The sequence below is a fragment of the Magallana gigas genome, chromosome 5 (assembly GCF_963853765.1).
Source record: "Magallana gigas chromosome 5, xbMagGiga1.1, whole genome shotgun sequence".
NCBI classification, from domain to species: Eukaryota; Metazoa; Mollusca; class Bivalvia; order Ostreida; family Ostreidae; genus Magallana; species Magallana gigas.
This window is the reverse complement of record NC_088857.1, coordinates 50,966,783-50,973,942: the sequence shown is the minus strand read 5'-3', so window position 1 is coordinate 50,973,942 and position 7,160 is coordinate 50,966,783. Positions and strand designations below refer to the sequence as shown.

The window sequence follows — 7,160 nt, the reverse complement described above, 5'->3', positions numbered from 1 at the left end:
ATGCTCGTACAAATTATTGAGCATTAATCATTTTGATATTAATTAAAATATGTCGATAATTAGGTGAAATATAATTTTTCTGTTCGAGTACTCTCAGTCCTTTGATGAATTTCCTTATTGGCTGCTAGCTTCTACGGGCTTAGTGGCTGCTGTTAGTGGCTGCTAGCTTCAGCCTGGTGGAACTATGTAATCTGGGTAAATTTATTCACTTTAGTTTGAAAATAAGACAAGATTTACTTAATGCAAATTAGATGTTGATATCATATGTACACTTCTGCCACATTCTCCTGTTAACTACCTGTACGTGTATATTGTTTATATTTATTGTACTGATAAACTGTATAGCTTAAAGTTAATAAAGAACTGAACTGGCTGTAGTTTACAACAAAGAGAATATTACAAACATATATATACACATTTTACTCTTTAATTATGCGTGAGTATAGAGGAAAACAAAACACATAATGGGTCTGTACATAATATACATGAAGTAAAAATGTACATTTTTATGTAGATAAATATTTAGAAATTAATAACAACCGGGAGGTTTAGCCTTCTCGGTAACAATACTGATAAAATAAAATAAATAAAATGATTTTAAACTCTACAGTGCGTTACTTGCAACCAAAATAGATTTTCTACTTTTTCGTAAAAAAAAAATACAATAAAATTCATATAAAAAATGAAGGGCATATATCCTTCTTTGAACAAACCAATCTTGCTTCAGACATGACACGCTAACGATCCATAAAATAAATTTTTAGAGTAACATTCCATCTTAATTTCAATTAATCTCATGAATCAATTCGTTAATTCATCAAACTCTTTACATGATGTCATAAGTAGCCTCACACCCTGTGAGGCTACCAAGAGGCCATTCCATAGCAACTCTATGGGAGGACACTGCCATGAAATCCTGGTTTTCCCTTACTTATTACTAACAGCAAAGCAATTCACCTTTTTGTTACTTTTGTTCGTTTACTCTATATTGTTGAATGTATACAGTGTATATTTAGGAGAGAGAGAGAGAGATGAGGGCTGGGGACACTTCTACTGTAACTTGATTTGCATCTTTGGTTGTCACCTCCCTGTTCGAAAAGACAGTAAATCATGTTCATTAGTGTTAACAAATCATTACTATCAAGTAATTAAAAATCGAATCCCATATTTGTGATTTCATACTTTTTTGTCTCGATATAAACAAAAAATGGTGATGTACCTTCATAAGTTATCAACCTATGCCACTTTGAACAAATTTTTTCAAAGTGCGTTATCATAACGCACTTTGAAAAATTTGTTCAAAGTGGCACTTTGAAAAAAGTGCGTTATCATAACGCACTTTGAAAAAAAATTGTTCAAAGTGGCATGGGTTGATTTGGTCCCAAAGACGCTCTTCGAAATTTTGATTCAAAATGTGTAATTTGTTTGTCAAAGCAGCCCCCCCCCCCCTCCCCCCGCGATCCCGATACTACGTGATACTACGTGCTTACTCCAAGAAAGTTGAACTTATTGACAATCCCTCAAATTGTGACATCATCACAGAAAGCTTTATGTACTACGTGTATATCACAATAAATTTATGATAAAGGAACTGATCTATAAGCAATGTCAAAGATGCGATAGCATTGTGAAAAACAAAAAAGCAGCATCGTTTCTGAAAGCTGGTGGGGGCAGACTCATCCCAAAAAAAATCTTGCCAGAAGACAAAAAAGACATTTGTCAGTGGAAATCCTAATCCGTGTGGGGGGGTGGGGGGGGGGGTGGTGTTACTATAACTATATCTATATAACTTCAATTTCACTGTTTATTTTCTTACTTTCCCTTCAAGTTTTCACATGATCCCAAAAAAGTGGGCGAGGGGGCAAGTCCGTTATAATTCGATTTTAATATATTCGATCAGTGCTTACTATCTATTCAAGACAGACTTTCTATTTTTTTTTTATATTACTATAGTCAAGTACTTTTTCACACAATTTCTCTGAAATAATATAGGTCCATTCACAATCAGCTGATACATTACAACAATTGATGTATGTCTGTAGTATGTGGAAGAAAACAAAATTAACGTCAAATGATATGAAGTATCCCTTTTCTTCAAGAAATGTAAATAAAAAGTATCCATATTCCTACGCTCTCTGCCTCCTAACCCATATCTATTCTTGTTTGTATGTGAATTAAAATAAAATGCTCTGCGTGACAAAAACGGGGAGGGGTGTGGTGGCTGACCTCCTGATGCTACGTGCCTGAACAATTGGTGTTTACAACTCTTTTTTTGCAGAGATCTGTATTGATTTGAATTAAATTGAAAATAACATACGTTATAAAGTGTGAGGAATTACGGATAGTCGCCGCAAATCTGGCACGTTATAGGCCTAACTGGATTTTTGACGTTTTTATATCAATGAAATCTGTGAAGCTATTATTATTTTCTTTCATTGAATGAATATCTAATTTACTCTTTTTTGTGTGATATAATTATGTGTGATATTAAAATGCCTAAATCACATTTCACAAACTTCACAAAAGTTGCTAAAACATGTGTGTGTGTGGGGGGGGGGGGGGGGGGGGAATCCTCTACATCGAGTAGCCTCCCTTGTCACGAGAATTTCCTCGCGTGATCATCGGAAACGAGAACATCAACCGGGAAAAAAAACCCTAATATAAATATTGCCTATATGCTTTGAACCACGTGGATTTGGTGTGTAATTTTAGCTAGAGTTACCTTGAATTTTTCCACAGAAGAACCTTCCATCAGCTGCAAAAGTAACTTTACTGAATACCCTCCATTTTAATTTTTTTTGGGGGGGGGGGGGGGGGCACGTTATATTGCAGCTACTTACTTTGCTACTTTGCTTGCCAAGGGGTAGCGAAGATGCTACATGTACTTACGGCATTTTGTGATTTATATCTGTCGATTTTGAACTTTGATTATTGGTATTGATTTTTAAAAAGTAAGCGTAGGGCCGATACAACTGTACAACTCGATGGTCCATGCAATGTGTCCAGGAGAATATATTCACATAAAATGTTTGGGATAAAAATATCATGAAATAAACCTGATTACTGAAAATTGCATAAATTTCCTTGATTGTCACAGCATATTTAACCAAGAAATGAGGTTGTTTAGTTTAAGAATGAATTTAATGAATTATTTACCTGTTTAATAATTGATATTAAAACGAAGAACCCTCTTTTTAAAATACAAACCACTATACTTATACTGTAAAGATTATGAGAATATCACTGTATTATGTACATTGCTAAACAATTGCCAATGCCAAATGCATCTTTGTGCATTTTGGAGCAAAATTGACTATTCCATGGTAATTGGATGATGGTAATTTTTTTATTGGACCTTATTAGCCCAAATTTTATAGAGGTTTGTTGAAATGAGTAAACAATTTATATGTTAATTAAATTTAATGATTATGATATATTCATAACTCAGCAGAGTGAGATGTTCCTGTACTCCAATTTAATAGCTTTTTTTATAAGGTACTTTTGAGTGAAACCATAAGTTGTTGTATTTTATGTCTCAGCAATCTTCCTGAATAGCAAACCTCCCTACAACACCCCCCCCCCCCCCCCCCCAAAGTCTACTATGTCCCAAATTTAAAACCCTCTCAGTTCAACTTATGAATGTGGGGTTGTAAATTATCAAGAAAACCATACTTTAGTCATCTTCTTTGTGCCCTTGTTGTGAAATAGGGAGAGTACTTCAGTATTTCATCCTGCAACCTCTGCTTGCATTTACCAAATAATTTTAGGTAACAAAACAAACCAATGCTTTATTATTTTTATCAAGTAATAGCATAGTAATTCAAAATCTTTTTATACCATATTTCAATATACACTTCATGTTTTTGTTTTCTCTACCAAAAGATTGCAATTACCCTTTATATTTCCTAGAAAATGAGATGAAAATCAGACTTATGCAAAAACTCAAATTGGAATTAAATTTGATTTTTCAACTGATGTTATTTTACTATTAGTTATTCCAACTAAAATATTTTTATTGAAATCTTCATTGTAGAACTGAATAAGGTCAGTCGTGAAAATAATAGGAAGAAGAGGTTGACAAAGGTAATTGCAGGCACGGCTCGATGGTGTATATATACATCTCAATGATTTTAGGTATGTAGACCTCAGTAGCAAGAGTCTAAAAATGTCCATTCCTGTTGCTAATTATTTTCTTTTTTGCTGAAAATGTCCTTGAATTTTTGATTTGTTTCCCTGGTTCTGAGCTGGCTGTCTTCATGTGGATTTTGGGTCATAATCATGCAGGTTTAATCATATTTGAACCATTACCAGTTTCTTTAGTATATATATATATAGTTTGAAGTTGAATGCATTCTTTTATTGCAACTTTGCACACAATGTATCGGCCAGGATGTATAATCTTTTGAAAAATATATTTCAACTTTCTTGGTTAATGATTCCTATGTATGAAATCTGTTAAATTCACCAACCAGCTAGGTGATAACCTTTTACCCTTATTTACTAAAAATATTAACATAGTTGTAACAGTTAATTGATTGGAAAGAACACTTTTATGATTTACACGTGTAAATTTTCTATCTTAGTGGAAAGGTATACAGCTTTTGCTTAAGGCCATCTTGTCACACAAACTAAAACAAATTCAAACTCTGTTAGATGTAAAGCTAAGCAATATTCTGCCAATCCTCTGCTTACATCTAGGCAACAAACATTTTTTTTGATGGACTGCTCCCACCCACCCCTCAACCCCCAAACTCTAGGTTTTTTTTAATGATAGAAAGGAATGCAGATTGTTGTTTTTTCTAAAGTGGGTCGTTGACTTTAATACAAGAGAAATTATTCACACAGAATGCTACATGCATATAAAAAGAAATTTTATGGGATAAATAAATTCTGTTTTTATTCATCTGTTTTGATAACCATAGCCTTTGTGCACCAATCCCCAGGTGATCTTTTGACAGGTAGAAGCCATTGACTTACTGGTACACACCTGAATGAAGTGCATTGGTTCATGTATCGTAAGGTATCAAAACTGCAGGATGCTTATTGACAGAACAGACATTTATGAGATTTTTCCACCTTCTTTTTTTTGCAATATATATTTTGATGCACCAAATTTCTGTCTTTTATGAGGAAAAATACTTCCATCTTCTGACATCTCATTTATTAACTTGTGGGATATATATAAATTTTGATGGAGACCTAGGAAATTGGATTTTTTTTCTAAAGTATGACTAAACCATAAACACACAATAAGCCTCACCCAATAAGCTAATAATTTTAATTTTCAAAGAGAATATTTCACTGTATAATCGGTCATTAACTTTTGGTTTAATCATACTAAACGTGATGTTTTATTTATTTGATACTGCTACTGAGGAAAAATAATTACTGGACAGGTAAGCATCACAACAAACAGCTATGTTGATTTGTTGCGCATTTAAGTAGATGTCAATATGAATACCTATGACAAGATGAATGATCGAATTAATTAATGTGAACTGTTTTCTCGTTGTAGCCTTTCTACGTATTTATAATTCAACCACAAATTTTTTTTGTAATTCACAATAACCACTATGCTTCATTAATGAAAATTTATCATAATTTTAGATGATTAGGATATTTTTGCTGCTACAAAATACAAGATTTAAAGGCAGAACAAAGGAATGTCTATTTTATCTAAAGTGTCATCTCTTCTCCCCCCCCCCCCCCCCTTTGATCTCATGCTTTGATTTGAGGGCCAAACCACACCTTGAGAATGTTTGGTGTTTATGTGCATTTCTTTGGTGTGAACAGTTTTGAGTATTGACTTTGGGATGAGCATCGTCTTGTGTGTCTGTGAAAGGAACATTAGGTCTTTTGGAGAAAACTGTTCTGAATTATTCAATATACCACATTGATTTTTTTGGTCGTGAAGTTTAAACCTTTTTTTTTTTGTTCACTTGATACACTATATTTGGATATGGGGATTGGGGATGGTGTGGGGTCAGAGTATGAATGAAGTATAACCGGTAAGAATATTAATTGCACAGTTGTGGTTACTGGTTACATTACTGAAAATTAACTGGATTTTTCATTTTGTTAAGTTTCAAAAAAATTCTTCCTTTCTCTCCAATATTGTCTATCATAAGTGACTTACTTAAGGGTTTGGTTATGGCATCAAAATTGTGAAGTGTGGGGTGGGAAATATCAGATCCCCTTGAATCAACTAATTGCCTGCCATTACTGAAAATTATGATATCATGTGAATTTGTAGCTTATGATCCATTTTTAAAATTTAAAATACCAGGATGAGAGAAATAATGATGGAGCAGACAAGGATGCCCAGGCCCCCTGAATCTCTAGTCATGTGCTCTACCAACTGAGCTATCTGGCGCCGGTATTCGAACCAGTCTGACCATCACATTCATCATTCCCCCTTAAATGATTTTAACCAGTCAGTTCCAAGGGTTGGTCACAGCACCAAATATAATAGAATGGGAGAAATAATGATGGACCAGACTGGGATTTGAACCTGGGCCCCCTTCCATCTCTAGTCAGATGCTCTACCAACTGAACTATCTGGCACCGGCATTTGAACTGGTCTAACCATCACATTGGTTAAAAAAACCCACAAATATATTGTTTCTGTGTGTGGACATGGCCGGCTGTGTTAAATTAATGTGTTTTAACATTTCATTTTCGGACAGGTTTTATATCTTGAACAGACACTCTGCGGTTGACAGAGATTTTTGTATCCCAATAAATTATGCACCCTAAGTCACCCTTCAAAAATCTTTGAGTGTTAAGATTTTCAAATTATGCCAATACTTCTGACCTTATGGCTGGAGAACTTACTCTCAGGGAACATAAAAAAAGGGATTGCGACAATTCTAGCCACTAATAGGCGGACACAAAGAGTTCACCCAATCTCGTTGCTTTTCTCACTGAAGCAAATTACCATATAGGTGGACAGAAGCGCTTCATCGTTTGTGTCGGGTAGTTATAACTATCCAGTCTGAAGTTTGGTAATGATTGAGTAATGGTTAGAGAGACAAAAATTAAACTGTTTTTCTCCACCAATGATGATAGGAAATTATCATATAGGTGAAGATGTCAAGGCAAGATGGCTTGGGATTTTGTCTGGACTGTCTGGAAAAGGGGACAAGACAGTGATCAGATCA

General features: G+C 34.3%; 1 protein-coding gene across 1 annotated transcript in view; it reads left to right on the top strand.

Annotated features, from left to right (window-relative positions):
* Nucleotides 1–4,116: 4,116 nt before the first annotated feature.
* LOC105347368 (uncharacterized) overlaps nucleotides 4,117–7,160 on the top strand; it is a 46,949-nt gene continuing 43,905 nt past the window's right edge. Inside the window, exon 1 of the mRNA XM_066086244.1 lies at nucleotides 4,117–4,134. The gene's annotated coding sequence lies outside the window, so the exon portion shown is untranslated. The remainder of the gene's footprint in view (nucleotides 4,135–7,160) is intronic.